Source organism: Phyllobates terribilis, unplaced genomic scaffold (genome assembly GCF_046119375.1).
Source record: "Phyllobates terribilis strain yellow unplaced genomic scaffold, ASM4611937v1 Scaffold_7__3_contigs__length_470593459, whole genome shotgun sequence".
In the NCBI taxonomy this organism is placed as follows: domain Eukaryota; kingdom Metazoa; phylum Chordata; class Amphibia; order Anura; family Dendrobatidae; genus Phyllobates; species Phyllobates terribilis.
The window spans coordinates 290,274,731-290,300,903 of NW_027362767.1; the positions used below are offsets into that span (position 1 = coordinate 290,274,731).

A 26,173-nucleotide genomic window follows, 5' to 3' on the forward strand; every position below is an offset into this window, starting at 1 on the left:
CAACCTCCTCCCTCTAGGAATGCTGGATCGCTGACTCCTCTTGCAATTACCGAGCCTCCATCACAACACCTTGGGGGACTAGTAATCAATTGTTTTGTTCTCATCAGTTTTTGTCGTTTTGCATAAATCGGCCAGTGAGTGACCCCCGGGGCACTTAGCCAGGCCAGTATCACCCCATCTAAATGTGCCGATATTAGTGCCACTTTCTGTTCAGTAAGCAACAGAAAAACGTATGCAGTAAATGGATCGTCACATGATGGACACAAACCGCGCCAGGAGGGCCTCATTGTCTATTATGGGTATGTTAAAGGGAATCGGTCAGAAGGTTTTGTCGTGTAATCTCAGAGCAGCGTAGTATAGAGATGGACACTCTATTCCAGTGATGTGTCACTTACTGGACTTCTTGCTGCAGTTTTGATAAAAATCCTTGTTTTCTCTGCTGCAGATCTAGCAGAGCTCTGTATAACCCCACCCACACCACTAATTGGCAGCCTTCTGTGTACACTGTGAATAGGTAGAAAGCTGCTAATCAGCGGTGGGGGTATGGTTATACAGAGCTCATGAATTTGGAGGACTACCAGGACGCAGGTTTACTAGTCCTCTAGTGATAATAGCCTGCTGATAAACAGTTGTCGTCACTGCATTCTTGGTCTTCTATCCTTTGGATTACGATATCGGAGAGAATGAAGACACAGGACAGGATGTTTGTGTCTAAACATACTCTAAACTTTATTACAAAACACAGGGCTAATATACACCCTGAAGGCAGGAAACGGATTTGCCATATATGGTTCGATTATACAGTTTAGCTGAACAAGCGAAAAAAGCTAGTTTCTGTATGCTTTAAAATATTTAATTAGACGTATCTGATTAGCAAGGCCATTTTATCTTCTTGCAAGAACACATTGTTGCTACAAGAAGAAACATCTGGCCAGAGAGGACACTTTATCTTCTTAGCAAGGACACGCTATTGATACAAGAAGGAACATTTGAGCTTGCTGTTGTTTTGACCTAAAATAACTGTCAGACTTATATAGAATATATGGGGCCTTTAAACTTGAGGGACTCCATCTTCTGCTATAACATTCCATCCTTTTGTTCCTTCATTTATCAATACGAATCTCTATGTTTTCTTTTAGTACAACGCTGAATACACATTAGAAAAAGCTTAAAAAACAAATAAACCGCAAGACACATTAGCAAAACCTGTAAAGTAGCTTGCACTATACCAGCCAACCACCCACCGATACCTTTAAACCAATTTGCGGGATTTAGAAAGGAAAAGGTGTTTGCCCACCAGGAATCCTGATTCTTGAGGTTGGCCTCATCATAAAGCTTCCTTAATTTTACCACATCTTCCAACTTATGCTTCAGCGTCAGTACACTAGAATTGTCTATGTAATGGCAGCATGCGGGCCCTATTATCTGGCACATCCCTCCTTTAAATGCTAAATACAACCTGGGAATTATTTGACCCGTCAGGTTCCCTTGCCACCACGGAAATTCTGTCCATCCTACTACGGGAATCCCAACAGTGGTATTCCACAGTCTCTGTGTGGCATTATTGGCCCAAGTATCTGAACAGTTCACCCAAAAGTTTATCTCTTCCCATGAGACCGGGACAGCGAGAAAGGGTATGCTAGTGGACGTCACAGGGGCATGTGTACATATCCAACAATTAGCAATGGTCTGGTTTTGCTCCTTTAGTCCATCGATTAGAGCAAGATGCTGTCTAATGAATCTATTGTCGTCTCCATCCATGGTGCCTAACCTAGTCCATGCACCTGTGGTCGCAAGTATGCAGGTAAGTATAAACAATGTCATCATTCTTTGTCCGCTTGTTCTCCTAGTATCTTTTTGCAATGGGACGCGTGGATCCAGGTCTCTTTTCCCTCTAGCTTAACGGCTGTACTTGTGGTCAGCAGAACTTGAAAGGGTCCGTCAAACCGTGGATCTAGGCTTTTCCTCACGTGTCTTTTTATAACCACCCAGTCTCCAGGTTGCAGCGTATGGCTGCTAGAGTCTTGATCTGGATCTGGAAGAGAACTGAAGACATTATCATGTACTTGCTTAATCTTTTTGTGTAAAGCCCTTACGTAGGAACTTAGCACATGGTTGTTCATTTCTAATGCTTGTGGATAGAAACACCCTAGGCTGGGTATGTTGCCAAACAATATCTCATATGGAGATAGTCCAGTCTTTCTATTGGGCGTGTATCTTACTGAAAACAGAGCAAGCGGTAAACAGTCCGGCCATGGTTTTCCTGTCTCAGCCATGGCTTTCTGAATTTTTAATTTCAATGTCCCATTCAGTCTTTCCACTTTTCCACTACTTTGTGGGTGATATGGGGTGTGGAATGCTTGTTGAATTCCTAGAGCTGACATGACTTCATTCATTATTTCACCTGTGAAGTGTGTACCTCTGTCACTCTCAATTACCTCTGGTACCCCATACCTGCAGACCACCTCCGCAAGCAGTTTCTTTGCGGTTGCCGCAGCCGTGGCTTTGGCAATTGGGAAAGCCTCTGGCCATCCTGAGAACAAATCAATACAGACCAACACATATTCCCATGATCCTGACTTTGGCAGCTGAATATAATCAATTTGCAGTCTCTGGAATGGATAGAGGGGCCGGGGGGTGTGTTTGGGTGGTGTTTTAACTACTCTACCCTGATTATGTGTAGCACATATCATGCACCCTTGTACCAGGTTTTCAATACAGGTGGGGAATCCTGGTGCCACCCAATGTTTCTGCATCACACTCATCACACCCGTTTTAGATTGGTGTGTCAGCCCATGTAGTATCTGGGCAGCTGCTGGGTACAGTGCCCTTGGAAGGCATCGTCGTGTCCCTTTCCCCCATACCCCATTTGCTTCATTCAGGCATGCACCTTCCTTTAACCACTTATCAACCTCCTCCTTTTGAGCCTGAGCCTGCATTTGGGATAAGATGTCCTCCGACACAAAGGGGTTTTTAGGGGCACTTAACTGACGTACTGTTGACCCTTGTTGCGGCTTACAGGCTACTGTTTTTGCCGCTGCATCTGCCATCGCGTTTCCTCTGCTTACCTGGTCGGTGCGTCTGGTATGTGCTCTTACCTTTATGACAGCTACTTGTTTGGGTAGTTGTAGCGCATCAATTAACTGCTGGACCGCATCAGCATTCTTTATGGGGTGTCCTGCTGCCGTCAGGAAACCTCTTGACTTCCATATGGGACCAAAATCATGCGATATACTGAATGCGTACCTAGAATCCGTGTAAATGTTAACAATACTACCTTCTGCTAGTTTACAGGCCTTGGTTAGGGCCCTAAGTTCGGCCTCTTGAGCCGACTGGTGTGGGAGCATTGGTTTTGCCTTGATTACTGCATTGAGGGAGACAACTGCATATCCAGTATGGAAGGTACCTGAATCGTCCTGATGACGGGATCCATCTACAAAAAATTCAAAATCTGCATTTTGTAATTCATGTTCAAATACAGTAGGTAAACCTGCCGTTTCTTGTGCCATCATTTGTACACAGTCATGAGGAACTTCCTCTCTTGGATCTTCCTTATAAAGCGCAGTACCTGACTCCTCCTTTAGATCCGAGAGAGGTAACAAAGTTGCTGGATTCAGGGTAGTACACCTCTGTAAAGAAACATTGGGAGGCATTAACAGTGCACATTGTAACCTGAGATGACGTGCTGCTGAGAGGTGAGCGGGTTGCACTTGGTTCAATATAGTGTAGACATCATGAGGTGTTAGCACGGTGAGCGGGTGGTCAAGAACAATGTCTGCGGATTTATGGAGTAATAGTCCAACAGCATGCAGAGCACGTACGCAGGATGGTGCACCTCTGGCTACCGCATCCAATCTGCCACTAAAGTAGGCAACAGGTCTCTGATTATCACCGTGTGTTTGAGTTAAAACTCCTGCTGCATGTCCAGCTTGCTCATGAAGGTACAGAGTAAATGGGAGCTCATAGTTAGGGGTACCCAAAGCTGGAGCGGCCAAAATACGGTTCTTGAGAGAATAAAAACAGTCTATTGCCTCTGATGTTAGTACAAAAGGTGTTGGAGTAAGACAGTCATAGAGGGGCTGCATTAAAACAGAGACGGCATGAATCCACTGTCTGCAATAGGAAACAAGTCCAAGAAAAGTTCTGAGGGCTGCAACATTAACGGGGACGGTGAATGCCTGTACTGCTTGTTTACGTGCATTTGTCAAATGACGGGCTCCTGGTGTAATGCAATGTCCCAAAAAGGTGACTGAAGATTTACAAAACTGAAGCTTATCTTTCGATGCCTTGCAGCCAGCGTGATAGAGAAACAACATAAGCGATATAGTTGCACTATGACATTGTTTCCTGGAGGGGGCACAAATGAGCAGGTCATCGACATATTGCAGAACAACGATATGTGGTTCAGACCATGCCTCCAGTATTTCCTGCAGACTTGCAGTGTACATTGTGGGTGAATTCTGGGCACCCTGTGGCAACACTGTCCATGTATATTGACTGCCCTTGAATGTGAAAACAAACAGGTACTGGCAGTCAGGATGTAATGGTACACTGAAAAATGCATTTGCCAAATTGACCACTGAAAAGCAAAGAGAGTTAGAAGGTATCTGTGACAGAAGAGTATGCGGGTTGGGCACAACTGGTGTTAGAAGTTCTGTGGCTTTGTTAACCAACCGGAGGTCATGGACCATTCTATATGCGGCTGGTTGTCCTGGCACGCTCTTTTTCTTTACTGGGAACAGGGGAGTGTTGCAAGGGGACTGGGTTTTGACTAGGACTCCTCTCTGTAGTAATTTTTGGACTTGCTGGGCTATGGCATTCTCCTGAGCCGAGCTAAGGGGATACTGCCTCTGTTGAGGTAAGATTGCTCCTGGTTTTAATTTCACCATTACTGGTTGAACTCTTAACCTACCAACATCTGATTTGTCTGAGGCCCAAAAATCATGTGGCACAGCCTGCTCTAATATCGGGGGAAACTCATTTGTCTCTTCTATGCTGGCAATATCTAGTGACATAATTTTGCAAAGGGTACTTGGTTTTAAACCTGGGGTCATGGTGACAGTGCCATCGGGATGATACTCTATATGTGCTTGTAATTGGGACAACACATCATTTCCCAATAGATTACATTGGCCTCGGGGCGATACCATGAGCTGGCAGTAGCTCCTTGAATTTGCAGGGGAATTCTCTTAGTGACAGGAAGCAGGACAGACGGGGAATTAACCCCTTACTTACCGGGGACGTATTAGTACGCATATCTGCGTACCGCCGGTTCAGTGAGGGCTCCGGCGCTGAGCCCTCACTGAACCGAGCACATGTCAGCTGATTCTTACAGCTGACATGTGCCCGCAACAGCCGCGGGTGGAATCGCGATCCACCCGCGGCTGTTAACCAGTTAAATGCTGCTGTCAATCTCCGACAGCAGCATTTAACGCGCGCTTCCGGGTAGCGCGTCATAAGCCCCGCCCACCGGCGACCCCGTCACGTGATCGCGGGTCGCCGATGGGCGTGCATGACAACCCAGGGTCTGCAGCAGACGCCTGTGGTTGTCATGATCTTGTCGCTATGAGCGCCACCTAGTGGTCGGCGCTCATAGCACAGGACCATTTCTGCTGCATGCAGGGGATCTGCTGGTCCCCTGTATGTAGCAGAGGCGATCGGACAGTTGCTGCTTCTAGTCTCCTATGGAGACTATAGAAGCATGCAAAAAGTAAAAAAAAAAAGTTTTTAAAAATATAAAAAAAAATAAAAAAATATAAAAGTTTAAATCACCCCCCTTTCACCCCATTCAAAATAAAATATATAAAAAAAACCCCCACATACACATATTTGGTATCGCCACGTTCAGAATCGCCCGATCTATCAAAATAAAAAAAGAATTATTCCGATCGGTAAACGGCGTAGCGAGAAAAAAATTCTAAACGCCAGAATTACGTTTTTTGGTCGCCGCAAAATTGCAATAAAATGCAATAACGGGCGATCAAAACATCGGATCTACCCCAAATGTTATCAATAAAAACGTCAGCCTGGCACGCAAAAAATAAGCCATCAACCAGCCCCAGATCACGAAAAATGGAGACGCTACGGGTCTTAGAAAATGGCGCTATTTTTTTTTTTTTTTTTTTACCAAATTTTGGAATTTTTTTTCACCACTTAAATATAAAAGAACCTATACATGTTTGGTGTCTATGAACTCGTAATGACCTGTAGAATAAGAAGGGCAGGTCAGTTTTAGCATTCAGTGAACATGGTAAAAAAAATAAATAAAAAACAACTGGGGTATTGCACTTTTTTTGCAATTTTACCGCACTTGGAATTTTTTTCCTGTTTTCCCGTACAGGATATGATAAAACTAGTAATGGCGTTGAAAAGTACAACTCGTCCCGCAAAAAATAAGCCCTCACATGGCCATATTGACCAAAAAATAAAAACGCTATGGCTTTGGGAACAAGGGGAGCAAAAACGAAAATGCAAAAACTAAAAATGCTCCGGGGCTTAAGGGGTTAAAGGGGATGGCAATGACATGATGTGAAAAATCAGTGTCAGTATATGGCCAATCACCTCGCGTAATTACTGAATTGTCGGCCCCCGTATCTACTTGGAAATCGATTTCATGTCCCCCTGGTAGGTTCACCTGCACTATACAACTGGGAGTTGGGGGTAAGGAGATGAGGGGGTTCATGTGCAAGCTACCCTCATCCTATGGGGGCGTTGTTTGGTCAGCTGGAGGACCCGTACTCTGAGCATTTGGATACGGGTTGGTCCTACAGTCCTTTCTAAAATGTCCTGGCTTTTTACATCCGTAACACAGTTTCTGTCCTCCTCCTTCAGTCCGTCCTCTGCCTCTGTTGTTTCTGGGGGTCGTCTCTACTATATGTATTCTGTTAGCTCTTTTTGCCTGCGCTATGTCATGCTGTGCCCAATGAGCTATTCTAGCTAAATCTTCTGCCTTCACTGATCTCCAGTCCGGTCTACTTGCTTTTACCTTCTCTGCAATCTCTTTCTTTAGTCCATTCATGAAAGCACTTGCTAATACCCTCTCACTAGTCTTATTCCCAGGGTTGAACTCCATTTCTGACCAGGTTTTCTTTAGTGCATAGAAATAATCCTTAGGATCTTCCTCCTTCCCTTGCACTCTATCTTCTAGTGTAACTTGCTTTTCTGCTTGCCTATCTTGACATGCTTTTACCAACGCTGCTGCGAATAGGACTCCAGCTGCTGCATCATTAGATTCTGCTTCTACGGGTCCGGTCCTATTGGCATACTGTTTTTTTGTCTCATCTATCAACCTATCATAGCGGGCTTCATCTGCCAATTTTCCCTTAATTACCCCCTGCAGATCTATTCTAGTGGCATGGTACATATCCTGTATGGTGGTGATCATTCTAGCGAAACCCATAGGGGACTGGGATGGGTCTGGCAGCTAGGAGATCAGTGCCAACTGCTCTGAAGGACTCCATGGTCTATACATTAACATTGTACGAGCTTCCTGACCTGGAACCACTGCATCCCCCCTGCTGCTGCTGCTGCTCCCGGTGCTCCTGGCACAACTACCGTCCTCATTGGGAATTGTCTAGCTGGGTGGGGTCTCGGTCCTCCACATGCCACACAGATGTCTACTGTCAGGGGGTTCTGCTGTCCACATCTGGGGCAAACCCAACATTTGGGTTCCTGGGAATTCTGATACTGGGGTGGGGGTGACGTCGGGGGCGGACAGGGAGGAAAATCTGTCTTTCCGGTTTTTGTCAGTCTGTAACGTCCGTCTCCTAATTTTTCAATCTTTCCTTCAAAATAAGCGCTTGCATTCATCCATACATCTACTGTCCCTAACAGACCCTTATCTTTCAGCCATCCATGATAGGAGTTAAAGAAGGATTTCCATTTCTCTCCATTCATCTCTCCATTCTCATTCATTCCCGCTTTACACAATATTTTGTCAATTCCAATCAGTGCCTGTTTCCCTTCTCTGCGTACTACTAAGTCTTTGGCTATAATGCCTTCCTTGGCATTTTGGTTCCCCATTCTTTTGGTTCTCCTCACCTAGAAGAGACTCCTCAGTCACTTCGACAATGGTCACTTAGACAATGGGCCACAAAGGTTTCTGAACCATTCCACTACTAGCCTCTCTAGGACTTATACGCCAGCCAGAAAAACAGACCAAAAACATCAATCCCGGGACACATCCACAACACAATCATCGGATCCATACTTTCATTCTTAAATTCTCCAAAGGATAGGAGGCAGGACTGATCTGAGGGGATTCTACTGGTTCAAAGGGACCTGAGCCAGACAACAATCTGTTGAATTACCTGGGGAGCCGACCGCTCGGGGGTGAGGGAGTCTCTTCTATGCAGTGATATAATTAGGTAGAATATAACAGTTATTCTTACCTCAGCGCTGTATATATCACCAACAGAGAGCTTCACTCGTCCCGCGTCTCGGACCGGTCGAGCACCCCTGGGTAGATTAACTCAAAGTCCCTGTTCGAGGCGCCAGCTGTCGTAACTGCATTCTTGGTCTTCTATCCTTTGGATTACGATATCGGAGAGAATGAAGACACAGGACAGGATGTTTGTGTCTAAACATACTCTAAACTTTATTACAAAACACAGGGCTAATATACACCCTGAAGGCAGGAAATGGATTTGCCATATATGGTTCGATTATACAGTTTAGCTGAACAAGCGAAAAAAGTTAGTTTCTGTATGCTTTAAAATATTTAATTAAACGTATCTGGTTAGCAAGGCCATTTTATCTTCTTGCAAGAACACATTATTGCTACAAGAAGAAACATCTGGCCAGAGAGGACACTTTATCTTCTTAGCAAGGACACGCTATTGATACAAGAAGGAACATTTCAGCTTGCTGTTGTTTTGACCTAGAATAACTGTCAGACTTATATAGCATAGATGGGGCCTTTAAACTTGAGGGACTCCATCTTCTGCTATAACACAGTGATTTTTTAAAACTGCAGCAGGTGGTCCAGTAAGTGACACATTGCTGGAATCCGGGTCTCTGCCCCTACATTATGCGTCTCTCTGATTACATAGCACAATCCTGATGACAGAATCAATTTAAAGGGAACCTGTGTGCAGATATTTGCTGCCCAAACTGTGGGTTGCATGTATCAGCTCCTGGTTGTGCGATCACAGTCATGTATGCTTTACTCAAATGCTGCAGCGTTTCAGAGAAAAACATACTTTTAAAGGGGTTTTCCGGTGCTTTAAAAAAAATGCCAATGTGTTTTAATGATAAATACAACCTTCTTTCTAATTAACTTGTGCAGCTGATACTGCCTGTGAGCGGCACTATCGGCAGCCGCTCACAGGCATCACGTGACCCCAGCGCTGATGTCACGACAAGTGAGGCGTGACTCAGCGCTGGGGTCCCCGCGGTGGCTGCTGGGTTGTGGGCAAGGTTACCCCCCGCGTCACACTTGGCATCCACCGCGCGCTTTCCCAATGAATGGGGAGAGGCAGAGAGTGCGGTGAATGCCGGGTGTGACGCAGGGGAATGACCCCACCCAAAACCCAGCAGCCACCGGTGGAACGCAGAAGAGGGACCCTCGGCTGCAGCCACAACTTGTTGTGACGTCAGCAGATGTCAGAGCCGGCTGCAGCCGGGGGTCACGTGCTGCCTGTGAGCGGCCAGTGATAGTGCCCCTCACAGGTAGTATCAGCAGCGCAAGGTAATTAGAAAGAAGCTTCTATTAATCATTAAAACACACTGGCAGTTTTTTAAAAGTACCGGACAACCCCTTTAATCACTGCCGGGGACCAAACCGCGCGATTGACTAGTCGTACAGGCAGGTCCCCAGGGGCTTCTCCCTTCCCCCTGACACTGACCGGTAAACCTTTGCATGGGTGCGTGTATCAGCAGAGGCTTGTCCGTCACGCTCAGCGGAGCGGGAGAAGCCATGGGGGACCCGCCTGTACAAGTCAATAGTGCAGCTTAGTCCCCGGCGGTGATTAAAAGTATGTTTTGCTCTGAAACTCTGTAGCATTTCAGAGCAAAACATACATGGCTGTGATCGCACAGCTGGGAGCTGATGCATACTCTAATTCAGGGGTCCTCAAACTACGGCCCGCGGGCCACATGCGGCCCGCGGAGGACTTTTATCCGGCCCGCCGGGCTATGGGCGGAGGAGAGGAGAGCGGTGCCATTGCCCGCCCTTCCCCCCGCTTGCTCAGGGCCCCGGCAGGCGGATACTTACCTCTCCCCGTGCCTCCGCAGAACCGCTGTCTTCCTGCTCTGCGCTTCCTGTGACGTCTCAGGTCAGAGGGTGCGGTGACGTCTTTACACCGCGCCCTCCCGAGTGCCGTCACAGGCACCGCAGAGCGGGACGACGACGACGCGACGCTGGAGTCCAGACCAGAGTAGAGCAGTGGCAGCGGCAGCAAGTGAGAAGTGAGGCGAGTATTGGATTTTTTTTTTTTTTTTAATGTATGGAGGCATAGGTCATTATATGGGGGGTGACATCCTGCAAGGGGTATAATATGGGGGGGTGACATGCTGCATGGGGCATTATATGGGGGGGTGACATGCTGCATGGGGCATTATATGGGGGGTGACATGCTGCATGGGGCATTATATGGGGGGGTGACATGCTGCATGTGGCATTATATGGGGGGGAACAGCCTGCATGGGGCATTATAAGGGGGGGAACAGCCTGCATGGGGCATTATAAGGGGGGGAACAGCCTGCCTATTGGGAACATTTATCTGCCCATTGAGGACCTATGCTGCCTATTGGGGACCTATGCTGCCTATTGGGTACAGTTACCTACCTATTGAAATACCGGTTGATTTAACTTTACTTGTTCTTCATTTTAAATATTGTATTTGTTCCTGTATTGTTTTTTTTACTTCAAAATAAGATATGTGCAGTGTGCATAGGAATTTGTTCATAGTTTTTTTTAAAAAACTATATTCCGGCCCTCCAATAGTCTGAGGGACCGTGAACTGGACCCCTGTTTAAAAAGTTTGAGGACCCCTGCTCTAATTGGTTAGGGCAGCATATATCAGCTGACAGGTTCCCTTTAAGTATCAGTCATTTCACCGGAAGAATTAGCTCAGCGTGCCAAATTCCTCTCTTGAAATTGACAGAACTTGCAAGGAGACAAACAGAAGTATGCATGCGCAGTAGCCTATCGCTTGTAGATAGATGCTACTGCGCACGTGCCATGGCCATTTTGCTGAAGCCAAATATTTTTTTTTTGCTCCAGCAAAATGGTCGCGGCGCATGCGCAGTAGCATCTATCTGCAAGCGATAGGCTACTGCGCATGCATGGGCACCATTTTGCTGGATGTAAAATGTTTTTTAAAAGACCACAATATGAACTTATTTAAAATAGGAGGCAGGTTACTGAGGTATCAATGACCTGTCATTTAAGCCAGAATGATGACGATGAGGCCAGAGCACCAACAAAAGCCCCGTTCACAGGCCACCCCGAAGCACGAGCAAATCATTATCTCCAAACTGCAATCAAAGATTAAACAAGAAGCACAAGACGGATTTCATCAACCCCGGTATCATTTTAATGGCACCAACCTGACGCTGCCTGTAGTTTAATGAGCACAATCATGATGACAGGTTCGCTTTAAATCAAGACAAATGCAATCCGATTAAAAATTGAAATTGACATGCTGCGTCCCGCATGTCTGTGTCCGCAGGTGCACGGAGACTCATAGTGAGCATGGGATTTCTACAAGTCCATCCACTATGCTGTAACATCTGGCTGCTGTGGATTGCACGAAGCACAAATGCGCTGAGTGCAATCCGCAGTGTTCACTGACTGTGTGCACATACCCTAAGAGTTATGGCTCTTAGAAGAAGTAAAAAATAGACAAAAGCTGATCATTGGCCGCAGCAGGAAGGGATAAGACCCATCACTCCTGAGAACTGCACATTATGCAGGTGACACAGGGCCACAGACTGGGAGGTCAGTACACACGGCGCCTGCGCACCCGCCGCTGATGGGCGTTACTCACTGGCTTTAAATATTGCGCATGCGTAGTGTTAGGTTTACGAAGCTTCGGGAGCGCGCAAATTAAATCGATCATAAAATCGTGAGCGACTGTTTTGCATATTCATCTACCGGATACACACAACGATTCATTTCCAGAAGTGAATATTCACGTCAAATGTTTTTTTTGTTCTTACTATTTAGTTATAGCCACGTTCTGGGCACATTCCCCTAACAAAGATGGCGGATAAATAGTAAGAGCTGCGTGCGCGTGCTGGGCAGCTGAAGACATACGTGCACAATGATTGGCTGGTTTGAGACATTGTGAATTTGAAATACTTGGCGGTTGTAGCGGAGAGATTCGGCTGCGTACAACGAAGAGAACAGCGGCAGGGCCGAGCGGACAGCACAGCAGGCGGGAGATTCAGCGGAACGACCAGGAGCGGGTGAAAGAGGACGTGCGCTCCCGGGTACGTGCTGTGCTGGAGCTGCAGGGCTGGGACGGGGCCGCCGCCCCGGAGCCGCCTCTTCTTACATCCCGGGGAACCGGCTTGTGCGCTCCAGCCAGCCATTGCTCCCTGGTGCCAGTGGTGTGTGTGTGTGTGTGTGTGTGTGTGTGTGTGTGTGTGTGTGTGTGTGTGTGTGTGTGTGCCAGCCAGCCAGCCATTGCTCCCTGGAGCCAGTGGTGTGTGTGCCAGCCATTGCTCCCTGGTGCCAGTGGTGTGTGTGCCAGCCATTGCTCCCTAGTGCCAGTGGTGTGTGTGCCAGCCATTGCTCCCTAGTGCCAGTGGTGTGTGTGCCAGCCATTGCTCCCTGGTGCCAGTGGTGTGTGTGCCAGCCATTGCTCCCTGGTGCCAGTGGTGTGTGTGCCAGCCATTGCTCCCTGGTGCCAGTGGTGTGTGCGCCAGCCATTGCTTCCTGGTGCCAGTGGTGTGTGTGTGCGCGCCATTGCTCCCTGGTGCCAGTGGTGTGTGTGTGCGCGCCATTGCTCCCTGGTGCCAGTGGTGTGTGTGTGCGCGCCATTGCTCCCTGGTGCCAGTGGTGTGTGTGTGCGCGCCATTGCTCCCTGGTGCCAGTGGTGTGTGTGTGCGCGCCATTGCTCCCTGGTGCCAGTGGTGTGTGTGTGCGCGCCATTGCTCCCTGGTGCCAGTGGTGTGTGTGTGCGCGCCATTGCTCCCTGGTGCCAGTGGTGTGTGTGTGCGCGCCATTGCTCCCTGGTGCCAGTGGTGTGTGTGTGCGCGCCATTGCTCCCTGGTGCCAGTGGTGTGTGTGTGCGCGCCATTGCTCCCTGGTGCCAGTGGTGTGTGTGTGCCAGCCATTGCTCCCTGGTGCCAGTGGTGTGTGTGTGCCAGCCATTGCTCCCTGGTGCCAGTGGTGTGTGTGTGTGCGCGCCATTACTCCCTGGTGCCAGTGGTGTGTGTGTGTGCGCGCCATTACTCCCTGGTGCCAGTGGTGTGTGTGTGTGCGCGCCATTACTCCCTGGTGCCAGTGGTGTGTGTGTGTGCCAGCCATTACTCCCTGGTGCCAGTGGTGTGTGTGTGTGTGCCAGCCATTACTCCCTGGTGCCAGTGGTGTGTGTGTGTGCCAGCCATTACTCCCTGGTGCCAGTGGTGTGTGTGTGTGTGTGTGTGCCAGCCATTGCTCCCTGGTGCCAGTGGTGTGTGTGTGTGTGTGTGCCAGCCATTACTCCCTGGTGCCAGTGGTGTGTGTGTGTGTGCCAGCCATTACTCCCTGGTGCCAGTGGTGTGTGTGTGTGTGTGTGCCAGCCATTACTCCCTGGTGCCAGTGGTGTGTGTGTGTGCCAGCCATTACTCCCTGGTGCCAGTGGTGTGTGTGTGTGTGCCAGCCATTACTCCCTGGTGCCAGTGGTGTGTGTGTGCCAGCCATTACTCCCTGGTGCCAGTGGTGTGTGTGTGTGCCAGCCATTACTCCCTGGTGCTAGTGGTGTGTGTGTGTGTGCCAGCCATTACTCCCTGGTGCCAGTGGTGTGTCTGTGTGTGTGTGTGTGTGTGCCAGCCATTACTCCCTGGTGCCAGTGGTGTGTGTGTGTGTGTGTGCCAGCCATTACTCCCTGGTGCCAGTGGTGTGTGTGTGTGCCAGCCATTACTCCCTGGTGCCAGTGGTGTGTGTGTGTGCCAGCCATTACTCCCTGGTGCCAGTGGTGTGTGTGTGTGTGTGCCAGCCATTACTCCCTGGTGCCAGTGGTGTGTGTGTGTGTGTGCCAGCCATTACTCCCTGGTGCCAGTGGTGTGTGTGTGTGTGTGTGTGTGCCAGCCATTACTCCCTGGTGCCAGTGGTGTGTGTGTGTGTGCCAGCCATTACTCCCTGGTGCCAGTGGTGTGTGTGTGTGTGCCAGCCATTACTCCCTGGTGCCAGTGGTGTGTGTGTGTGTGCCAGCCATTACTCCCTGGTGCCAGTGGTGTGTGTGTGTGCCAGCCATTACTCCCTGGTGCCAGTGGTGTGTGTGTGTGCCAGCCATTACTCCCTGGTGCCAGTGGTGTGTGTGTGTGTGTGCCAGCCATTACTCCCTGGTGCCAGTGGTGTGTGTGTGTGTGTGTGCCAGCCATTACTCCCTGGTGCCAGTGGTGTGTGTGTGTGCCAGCCATTACTCCCTGGTGCCAGTGGTGTGTGTGTGTGCCAGCCATTACTCCCTGGTGCCAGTGGTGTGTGTGTGTGTGTGCCAGCCATTACTCCCTGGTGCCAGTGGTGTGTGTGTGTGTGTGCCAGCCATTACTCCCTGGTGCCAGTGGTGTGTGTGTGTGTGTGCCAGCCATTACTCCCTGGTGCCAGTGGTGTGTGTGTGTGTGTGCCAGCCATTACTCCCTGGTGCCAGTGGTGTGTGTGTGTGCCAGCCATTACTCCCTGGTGCCAGTGGTGTGTGTGTGTGCCAGCCATTACTCCCTGGTGCCAGTGGTGTGTGTGTGTGTGTGCCAGCCATTACTCCCTGGTGCCAGTGGTGTGTGTGTGTGTGTGCCAGCCATTACTCCCTGGTGCCAGTGGTGTGTGTGTGTGTGTGTGTGTGTGCCAGCCATTACTCCCTGGTGCCAGTGGTGTGTGTGTGTGTGCCAGCCATTACTCCCTGGTGCCAGTGGTGTGTGTGTGTGTGCCAGCCATTACTCCCTGGTGCCAGTGGTGTGTGTGTGTGTGCCAGCCATTACTCCCTGGTGCCAGTGGTGTGTGTGTGTGCCAGCCATTACTCCCTGGTGCCAGTGGTGTGTGTGTGTGCCAGCCATTACTCCCTGGTGCCAGTGGTGTGTGTGTGTGTGTGCCAGCCATTACTCCCTGGTGCCAGTGGTGTGTGTGTGTGTGTGTGTGCCAGCCATTACTCCCTGGTGCCAGTGGTGTGTGTGTGTGCCAGCCATTACTCCCTGGTGCCAGTGGTGTGTGTGTGTGCCAGCCATTACTCCCTGGTGCCAGTGGTGTGTGTGTGTGTGTGCCAGCCATTACTCCCTGGTGCCAGTGGTGTGTGTGTGTGTGTGTGCCAGCCATTACTCCCTGGTGCCAGTGGTGTGTGTGTGTGTGTGCCAGCCATTACTCCCTGGTGCCAGTGGTGTGTGTGTGTGTGTGCCAGCCATTACTCCCTGGTGCCAGTGGTGTGTGTGTGTGTGTGCCAGCCATTACTCCCTGGTGCCAGTGGTGTGTGTGTGTGTGTGTGTGCCAGCCATTACTCCCTGGTGCCAGTGGTGTGTGTGTGTGCGCGCCATTACTCCCTGGTGCCAGTGGTGTGTGTGTGTGCGCGCCATTACTCCCTGGTGCCAGTGGTGTGTGTGTGTGCGCGCCATTACTCCCTGGTGCCAGTGGTGTGTGTGTGTGTGTGCGCGCCATTGCTCCCTGGTGCCAGTGGTGTGTGTGTGTGCCAGCCATTGCTCCCTGGTGCCAGTGGTGTGTGTGTGTGCCAGCCATTGCTCCCTGGTGCCAGTGGTGTGTGTGTGTGCCAGCCATTACTCCCTGGTGCCAGTGGTGTGTGTGTGTGCCAGTGGTGTGTGTGTGTGTGTGTGTGTGCCAGCCATTACTCCCTGGTGCCAGTGGTGTGTGTGTGTGTGCCAGCCATTACTCCCTGGTGCCAGTGGTGTGTGTGTGTGTGCCAGCCATTACTCCCTGGTGCCAGTGGTGTGTGTGTGTGCCAGCCATTACTCCCTGGTGCCAGTGGTGTGTGTGTGTGTGTGCCAGCCATTACTCCCTGGTGCCAGTGGTGTGTGTGTGTGTGTGCCAGCCATTACTCCCTGGTGCCAGTGGTGTGTGTGTGTGTGTGCCAGCCATTACTCCCTGGTGCCAGTGGTGTGTGTGTGTGTGTGTGTGCCAGCCATTACTCCCTGGTGCCAGTGGTGTGTGTGTGTGTGTGCCAGCCATTACTCCCTGGTGCCAGTGGTGTGTGTGTGCGTGCCAGCCATTACTCCCTGGTGCCAGTGGTGTGTGTGTGTGTGCGTGCCAGCCATTACTCCCTGGTGCCAGTGGTGTGTGTGTGTGTGCCAGCCATTACTCCCTGGTGCCAGTGGTGGGTGTGTGTGCCAGCCATTACTCCCTGGTGCCAGTGGTGGGTGTGCCAGCCATTACTCCCTGGTGCCAGTGGTGTGTGTGCCAGCCATTACTCCCTGGTGCCAGTGGTGTGTGTGTGTGTGCGCCATTGCTCCCTGGTGCCAGTGGTGTGTGTGTGTGCGCGCCATTACTCCCTGGTGCCAGTGGTGTGTGTGTGTGTGCGCGCGCGCCATTACTCCCTGGTGCCAGTGGTGTGTGTGTGTGCGCGCGCGCCATTACTCCCTGGTGCCAGTGGTGTGTGTGTGTGTGCGCGCGCCATTACTCCCTGGTGCCAGTGGTGTGTGTGTGCGCGCCATTACTCCCTGGTGCCAGTGGTGTGTGTGTGTGTGCGCGCCATTACTCCCTGGTGCCAGTGGTGTGTGTGTGTGCGCGCCATTACTCCCTGGTGCCAGTGGTGTGTGTGTGCGCGCCATTACTCCCTGGTGCCAGTGGTGTGTGTGTGTGCGCGCCATTACTCCCTGGTGCCAGTGGTGTGTGTGTGTGCGCGCCATTACTCCCTGGTGCCAGTGGTGTGTGTGTGTGCGCGCCATTACTCCCTGGTGCCAGTGGTGTGTGTGTGTGCGCGCCATTACTCCCTGGTGCCAGTGGTGTGTGTGTGTGTGTGCGCGCCATTGCTCCCTGGTGCCAGTGGTGTGTGTGTGTGCCAGCCATTGCTCCCTGGTGCCAGTGGTGTGTGTGTGTGCCAGCCATTGCTCCCTGGTGCCAGTGGTGTGTGTGTGTGCCAGCCATTGCTCCCTGGTGCCAGTGGTGTGTGTGTGTGCCAGCCATTGCTCCCTGGTGCCAGTGGTGTGTGTGTGTGTGTGTGTGCCAGCCATTGCTCCCTGGTGCCAGTGGTGTGTGTGTGTGTGTGCCAGCCATTGCTCCCTGGTGCCAGTGGTGTGTGTGTGTGTGTGTGTGCCAGCCATTGCTCCCTGGTGCCAGTGGTGTGTGTGTGTGTGTGCCAGCCATTGCTCCCTGGTGCCAGTGGTGTGTGTGTGTGTGTGCCAGCCATTGCTCCCTGGTGCCAGTGGTGTGTGTGTGTGTGTGTGCCAGCCATTGCTCCCTGGTGCCAGTGGTGTGTGTGTGTGTGTGTGCCAGCCATTGCTCCCTGGTGCCAGTGGTGTGTGTGTGTGCCAGCCATTGCTCCCTGGTGCCAGTGGTGTGTGTGTGTGTGCCAGCCATTGCTCCCTGGTGCCAGTGGTGTGTGTGTGTGCCAGCCATTGCTCCCTGGTGCCAGTGGTGTGTGTGTGTGTGTGTGTGTGCCAGCCATTGCTCCCTGGTGCCAGTGGTGTGTGTGTGCCAGCCATTGCTCCCTGGTGCCAGTGGTGTGTGTGTGCCAGCCATTGCTCCCTGGTGCCAGTGGTGTGTGTGTGCCAGCCATTGCTCCCTGGTGCCAGTGGTGTGTGTGTGCCAGCCATTGCTCCCTGGTGCCAGTGGTGTGTGTGTGCCAGTGGTGTGTGTGTGTGTGTGCCAGCCATTGCTCCCTGGTGCCAGTGGTGTGTGTGTGTGCCAGCCATTGCTCCCTGGTGCCAGTGGTGTGTGTGTGTGCCAGCCATTGCTCCCTGGTGCCAGTGGTGTGTGTGTGTGTGTGTGTGTGTGTGTGTGTGTGTGTGTGTGTGTGCGCGTGCCAGCCATTGCTCCCTGGTGCCAGTGGTGTGTGTGTGTGCCAGCCATTGCTCCCTGGTGCCAGTGGTGTGTGTGTGTGTGCCAGCCATTGCTCCCTGGTGCCAGTGGTGTGTGTGTGCCAGCCATTGCTCCCTGGTGCCAGTGGTGTGTGTGCCAGCCATTGCTCCCTGGTGCCAGTGGTGTGTGTGTGTGTGTGTGTGTGTGCCAGCCATTGCTCCCTGGTGCCAGTGGTGTGTGTGTGCCAGCCATTGCTCCCTGGTGCCAGTGGTGTGTGTGCCAGCCATTGCTCCCTGGTGCCAGTGGTGTGTGTGTGCCAGCCATTGCTCCCTGGTGCCAGTGGTGTGTGTGTGCCAGCCATTGCTCCCTGGTGCCAGTGGTGTGTGTGTGTGTGCCAGCCATTGCTCCCTGGTGCCAGTGGTGTGTGTGTGTGCCAGCCAGCCATTGCTCCCTGGTGCCAGTGGTGTGTGTGTGTGCGCCAGCCAGCCATTGCTCCCTGGTGCCAGTGGTGTGTGTGTGTGTGTGTGTGTGCGCCAGCCAGCCATTGCTCCCTGGTGCCAGTGGTGTGTGTGTGTGTGTGTGTGTGCGCCAGCCAGCCATTGCTCCCTGGTGCCAGTGGTGTGTGTGTGTGTGCGCCAGCCAGCCATTGCTCCCTGGTGCCAGTGGTGTGTGTGTGTGTGTGCGCCAGCCAGCCATTGCTCCCTGGTGCCAGTGGTGTGTGTGTGTGTGTGTGTGCGCCAGCCAGCCATTGCTCCCTGGTGCCAGTGGTGTGTGTGTGTGTGTGTGCGCCAGCCAGCCATTGCTCCCTGGTGCCAGTGGTGTGTGTGTGTGTGTGTGTGCCAGCCATTACTCCCTGGTGCCAGTGGTGTGTGTGTGTGCCAGCCATTACTCCCTGGTGCCAGTGGTGTGTGTGTGTGTGCCAGCCATTACTCCCTGGTGCCAGTGGTGTGTGTGTGTGTGTGTGTGTGTGCCAGCCATTACTCCCTGGTGCCAGTGGTGTGTGTGTGTGCCAGCCATTACTCCCTGGTGCCAGTGGTGTGTGTGTGTGTGTGCCAGCCATTACTCCCTGGTGCCAGTGGTGTGTGTGTGTGTGTGTGCCAGCCATTACTCCCTGGTGCCAGTGGTGTGTGTGTGTGCCAGCCATTACTCCCTGGTGCCAGTGGTGTGTGTGTGTGTGTGCCAGCCATTACTCCCTGGTGCCAGTGGTGTGTGTGTGTGTGTGTGTGTGCCAGCCATTACTCCCTGGTGCCAGTGGTGTGTGTGTGTGTGTGCCAGCCATTACTCCCTGGTGCCAGTGGTGTGTGTGTGTGTGCCAGCCATTACTCCCTGGTGCCAGTGGTGTGTGTGTGTGTGCCAGCCATTACTCCCTGGTGCCAGTGGTGTGTGTGTGTGTGCCAGCCATTACTCCCTGGTGCCAGTGGTGTGTGTGTGTGTGCCAGCCATTACTCCCTGGTGCCAGTGGTGTGTGTGTGTGTGTGCCAGCCATTACTCCCTGGTGCCAGTGGTGTGTGTGTGTGTGTGCCAGCCATTACTCCCTGGTGCCAGTGGTGTGTGTGTGTGCCAGCCATTACTCCCTGGTGCCAGTGGTGTGTGTGTGTGTGTGCCAGCCATTACTCCCTGGTGCCAGTGGTGTGTGTGTGTGTGTGCCAGCCATTACTCCCTGGTGCCAGTGGTGTGTGTGTGTGTGTGCCAGCCATTACTCCCTGGTGCCAGTGGTGTGTGTGTGTGTGTGTGCCAGCCATTACTCCCTGGTGCCAGTGGTGTGTGTGTGTGTGTGCCAGCCATTACTCCCTGGTGCCAGTGGTGTGTGTGTGTGTGTGTGCCAGCCATTACTCCCTGGTGCCAGTGGTGTGTGTGTGTGTGTGTGCCAGCCATTACTCCCTGGTGCCAGTGGTGTGTGTGTGTGTGTGTGTGCCAGCCATTACTCCCTGGTGCCAGTGGTGTGTGTGTGTGTGTGTGCCAGCCATTACTCCCTGGTGCCAGTGGTGTGTGTGTGTGTGCCAGCCATTACTCCCTGGTGCCAGTGGTGTGTGTGTGTGCCAGCCATTACTCCCTGGTGCCAGTGGTGTGTGTGTGTGTGTGCCAGCCATTACTCCCTGGTGCCAGTGGTGTGTGTGTGTGTGTGTGCCAGCCATTACTCCCTGGTGCCAGTGGTGTGTGTGTGTGTGTGTGTGTGTGTGCCAGCCATTACTCCCTGGTGCCAGTGGTGTGTGTGTGTGTGTGTGCCAGCCATTACTCCCTGGTGCCAGTGGTGTGTGTGTGCGTGCCAGCCATTACTCCCTGGTGCCAGTGGTGTGTGTGTGCGTGCCAGCCATTACTCCCTGGTGCCAGTGGTGTGTGTGTGTGTGCCAGCCATTACTCCCTGGTGCCAGTGGTGTGTGTGTGTGTGTGTGTGCCAGCCATTACTCCCTGGTGCCAGTGGTGGGTGTGTGTGCCAGCCATTACTCCCTGGTGCCAGTGGTGTGTGTGCCAGCCATTACTCCCTGGTGCCAGTGGTGTGTGTGCCAGCCATTACTCCCTGGTGCCAGTGGTGTGTGTGTGTGTGCGCCATTGCTCCCTGGTGCCAGTGGTGTGTGTGTGTGCGCGCCATTGCTCCCTGGTGCCAGTGGTGTGTGTGTGTGCGCGCCATTACTCCCTGGTGCCAGTGGTGTGTCTGTGTGTGTGTGTGTGTGTGTGTGTGTGTGTGCGCGCGCGCGCCATTACTCCCTGGTGCCAGTGGTGTGTGTGTGTGTGTGCGCGCGCGCCATTACTCCCTGGTGCCAGTGGTGTGTGTGTGTGTGTGCGCGCGCCATTACTCCCTGGTGCCAGTGGTGTGTGTGTGCGCGCCATTACTCCCTGGTGCCAGTGGTGTGTGTGTGTGCGCGCCATTACTCCCTGGTGCCAGTGGTGTGTGTGTGTGTGCGCGCCATTACTCCCTGGTGCCAGTGGTGTGTGTGTGCGCGCCATTACTCCCTGGTGCCAGTGGTGTGTGTGTGTGTGCGCGCCATTACTCCCTGGTGCCAGTGGTGTGTGTGTGTGCGCGCCATTACTCCCTGGTGCCAGTGGTGTGTGTGTGTGCGCGCCATTGCTCCCTGGTGCCAGTGGTGTGTGTGTGTGCGCGCCATTACTCCCTGGTGCCAGTGGTGTGTGTGTGTGTGTGTGTGCGCGCCATTGCTCCCTGGTGCCAGTGGTGTGTGTGTGTGCCAGCCATTGCTCCCTGGTGCCAGTGGTGTGTGTGTGTGCCAGCCATTACTCCCTGGTGCCAGTGGTGTGTGTGTGCGTGCCAGCCATTACTCCCTGGTGCCAGTGGTGTGTGTGTGTGTGCCAGCCATTACTCCCTGGTGCCAGTGGTGTGTGTGTGTGTGCCAGCCATTACTCCCTGGTGCCAGTGGTGGGTGTGTGTGCCAGCCATTACTCCCTGGTGCCAGTGGTGTGTGTGCCAGCCATTACTCCCTGGTGCCAGTGGTGTGTGTGCCAGCCATTACTCCCTGGTGCCAGTGGTGTGTGTGTGTGTGCGCCATTGCTCCCTGGTGCCAGTGGTGTGTGTGTGTGCGCGCCATTGCTCCCTGGTGCCAGTGGTGTGTGTGTGTGCGCGCCATTACTCCCTGGTGCCAGTGGTGTGTCTGTGTGTGTGTGTGTGTGTGTGTGCGCGCGCGCGCCATTACTCCCTGGTGCCAGTGGTGTGTGTGTGTGTGCGCGCGCGCCATTACTCCCTGGTGCCAGTGGTGTGTGTGTGTGTGTGCGCGCGCCATTACTCCCTGGTGCCAGTGGTGTGTGTGTGCGCGCCATTACTCCCTGGTGCCAGTGGTGTGTGTGTGTGCGCGCCATTACTCCCTGGTGCCAGTGGTGTGTGTGTGTGTGTGCGCGCCATTACTCCCTGGTGCCAGTGGTGTGTGTGTGCGCGCCATTACTCCCTGGTGCCAGTGGTGTGTGTGTGTGTGCGCGCCATTACTCCCTGGTGCCAGTGGTGTGTGTGTGTGCGCGCCATTACTCCCTGGTGCCAGTGGTGTGTGTGTGTGCGCGCCATTGCTCCCTGGTGCCAGTGGTGTGTGTGTGTGCGCGCCATTACTCCCTGGTGCCAGTGGTGTGTGTGTGTGCGCGCCATTGCTCCCTGGTGCCAGTGGTGTGTGTGTGTGCCAGCCATTGCTCCCTGGTGCCAGTGGTGTGTGTGTGTGCCAGCCATTGCTCCCTGGTGCCAGTGGTGTGTGTGTGTTTGTGTGTGCCAGCCATTGCTCCCTGGTGCCAGTGGTGTGTGTGTGTGTGTGCCAGCCATTGCTCCCTGGTGCCAGTGGTGTGTGTGTGTGCCAGCCATTGCTCCCTGGTGCCAGTGGTGTGTGTGTGTGTGTGCCAGCCATTGCTCCCTGGTGCCAGTGGTGTGTGTGTGTGTGTGCCAGCCATTGCTCCCTGGTGCCAGTGGTGTGTGTGTGTGCCAGCCATTGCTCCCTGGTGCCAGTGGTGTGTGTGTGTGTGCCAGCCATTGCTCCCTGGTGCCAGTGGTGTGTGTGTGTGTGCCAGCCATTGCTCCCTGGTGCCAGTGGTGTGTGTGTGTGTGCCAGCCATTGCTCCCTGGTGCCAGTGGTGTGTGTGTGCCAGCCATTGCTCCCTGGTGCCAGTGGTGTGTGTGTGCCAGCCATTGCTCATTGGTGCCAGTGGTGTGTGTGTGCCAGCCATTGCTCCCTGGTGCCAGTGGTGTGTGTGTGTGTGCCAGTGGTGTGTGTGTGTGTGTGTGCCAGCCATTGCTCCCTGGTGCCAGTGGTGTGTGTGTGTGCCAGCCATTGCTCCCTGGTGCCAGTGGTGTGTGTGTGTGCCAGCCATTGCTCCCTGGTGCCAGTGGTGTGTGTGTGTGTGTGTGTGTGTGTGTGTGTGTGTGTGTGTGTGTGTGTGTGTGTGTGTGTGCGCGTGCCAGCCATTGCTCCCTGGTGCCAGTGGTGTGTGTGTGTGTGTGCGCCAGCCAGCCATTGCTCCCTGGTGCCAGTGGTGTGTGTGTGTGTGTGCGCCAGCCAGCCATTGCTCCCTGGTGCCAGTGGTGTGTGTGTGTGTGTGCGCCAGCCAGCCATTGCTCCCTGGTGCCAGTGGTGTGTGTGTGTGTGTGCGCCAGCCAGCCATTGCTCCCTGGTGCCAGTGGTGTGTGTGTGCGCCAGCCAGCCATTGCTCCCTGGTGCCAGTGGTGTGTGTGTGTGTGCGCCAGCCAGCCATTGCTCCCTGGTGCCAGTGGTGTGTGTGTGTGCCAGCCAGCCATTGCTCCCTGGTGCCAGTGGTGTGTGTGTGTGTGCCAGCCATTGCTCCCTGGTGCCAGTGGTGTGTGTGTGCCAGTGGTGTGTGCGCCAGCCAGCCATTGCTCCCTGGTGCGAGTGGTGTGTCTGTGCGCCAGCCAGCTATTGCTCCCTGGTGCCAGTGGGGTGTGTGTGTGTGCCAGCCATTGCTCCCTGGTGCCAGTGGTGTGTGTGTGTGTGTGTGTGCGCGCCAGCCATTGCACATCCCACTGGCACCAGGGAGCAATGGATGGAGCGTTTACACACATCACTGGCACCAGGGAGCAATGGATGGAGCGTTTACACACATCACTGGCACCAGGAAGCATCTGCCAGCTTTATTCTGTTGGTTATTATTCAGCGGTGCCAATGACGGGCACAGTGCTCAGTGTGGCTGCACTGGTAGTGGTATATCCAGGGTCTGTGACGACATTACATCCTGATGGACATGGCACAGCAATGGTTACATCTGCAGACAGCGTGGTACACTGCTCTGACAAAGGGGTAGGAAAGTGCTCGGCCCCCCATAGTATCATATGTGATGTATGAGCCTGTATCTGTGAAGCCGTCCTGGTGTTATACAACCCCTGGCAAAAATTATGGAATCACCGGGCTCGGAGGATGTTCATTCAGTTGTTTAATGTTGTTGAAAAAAAATGCAGATCACAGACATGGCACAAAACTAAAGTAATTTCAAATGGCAACTTTAGGGCTTTAACCTTTTCGCAACCCTGGGATTTTCCGTTTTTGCATTTTCGTTTTTTGCTCCCCTTGTTCCCAGAGCCATAGCGTTTTTATTTTTCGGTCAATATGGCCATGTGAGGGCTTAGTTTTTGCGGGACAAGTTGTACGTTTGAATGACATTACTGGTTTTACCATATTGTGTACGTGAAAAAAATTCCAACTGCGGTGAAATTGCAAAAAAAAAGTGCAATACCACAGTTTTTTTGTTTTTTTTTTTCCCCCCACGTTCACTGAATGCTAAATCTGACCTGCCATTATTATTCTCCAGGTCATTACGAGTTCGTAGACACCAAACATGTTTAGGTTCTTTTTTATTTAAGTGGAAAAAAAAATCCAAAGTTTGCTATAAAAAAAAAAAAGCAGCGCCATTTTCTGGGGCCGGGTGAGGGCTTATTTTTTGCGCGCCGTACTGAAGTTTTTATTGATACCAATTTGGAGTAGATCCGATGTTCTGATCGCCCGTTATTGCAATGTTGCGGCGACCAAAAAACTTAATTCTGGCGTTTAGAATTTTTTTTCTCGTTAGGCCGTTTACCGATCTGATTATATATATGTATATAAATCGGGCGATTCTGAACGCGGTGATACCAAATGTGCATGTGTTTTTTTTTTTATTATTTTGAATGGCTCGAAAGGGGGGTGATTTAAACTTTTATGTTTTTTCATTTTTTAATATTTTTTAACATTTTTTTTTTCACTTTTTGCTTGCTTCTATAGTCTCCATAGAAGACTAGAAGCTGCACTTGTCTGATTGCCTCTGCTACATAGAGGTAATCAGCAGATCACCTCTATTTAGCAGAAATGCTCATGTTATGAGCGCCGACCACTAGGTGGCGCTGATAGCGATCAGCTCATGACAACCACTGGAGTCTGCTGCAGACCCAGGGTTGTCATGCCCACGCATCAGTGACCTGCGATTACGTGACCCGCGATTATGTGACCAGGTCACCGATGGGCGGGGTAAGTGACGCGCTCGCGGCGATGTTAAATGCCGCTGTCAGCCCACGGCTGTTGCGGGCACATGTCAGCTGTAAGAATCAGCCGACATGTGCCCGGTTCAGTGCGGGCTCACGACCGGAGCCCTCAATGAACCGGGGGTTACAGCCTGATGCGTACTAATATGGCACAGGCTGTAAAGTGATTAAGAAACACTAAAAGAAATCAAGATTAAAAATGTGGTACTCGGTAAGGGTAATTTTTTTTTTAGACCAAGTAGAGGGAAAAAATTATGGAATCGCTCAATTCTGAGGAAAAAATTATGGAATCACCCTGTAAATTTTCATTTCCAAAACTAACACCTGCAATCAAATTAGATCTGCTCGTTAGTCTGCATCTAAAAAGGAGTGATCACACCTTGGAGAGCTGTTGCACCAAGTGGACTGACATGAATCATGGCTCCAACAAGAGATATGTCAATTGAAACAAAGCATAGGATTATCCAACTCTTAAAAGGAGGTAAATCACGTAATGTTGCAAAAGATGTTGGTTGTTCAGTCAGCTGTGTCTAAAATCTGGACCAAATGCAAACAACATGGGAAGGTTGTTAAAGGCAAACATACTGGTAGACCAAGGAAGACATCAAAGTGTCAAGACCGGAAACTTAAAGCAATATGTCTCCAAAGCAGGAAATGCACATCAAAACAAATGAGGAACGAATGGGAGGAAACTGGAGTCAATGTCTGTGACCGAACTGTAAGAAACCGCCTAAAGGAAATGGGATTTACATACAGAAAAGCAAAACCTAAGCAATCATTAACACCTAAACAGAAAAAAACAAGGTTACAATGGGCTAAGGAAAAGCAATCGTGGACTGTGGATGACTGGATGAATGTCATATTCAGTGATGAATCGCGAATCTGCATTTGGCAAAGTGATGATGCTGGAACTTTTGTTTGGTGCCGTTCCAATGAGATTTATAAAGATGACTGCATGAAGAGAACTGCAAATTTCCACAGTCATTGATGATATGGGGCTGCATGTCAGGTAAAGGCACTGGGGAGATGGCTGTCATTAAATCTTCAATAAATGCCCAAGTTTACATTGATATTTTGGACAGTTTTCTTATCCCATCAATTGAAAGGATGTTTGGGGATGA

General features: G+C 51.9%; 1 protein-coding gene across 2 annotated transcripts in view; it reads left to right on the forward strand.

Moving 5' to 3' along the window:
* Window positions 1-12,257: 12,257 nt before the first annotated feature.
* KIF4A (kinesin family member 4A) overlaps window positions 12,258-26,173 on the forward strand; it is a 53,467-nt gene continuing 39,551 nt past the window's right edge. The window contains exon 1 of one of the 2 annotated variants that reach the window (XM_073640940.1): window positions 12,258-12,435. The gene's annotated coding sequence lies outside the window, so the exon portion shown is untranslated. The remainder of the gene's footprint in view (window positions 12,436-26,173) is intronic. The other variant, XM_073640941.1, reaches the window with a different exon arrangement.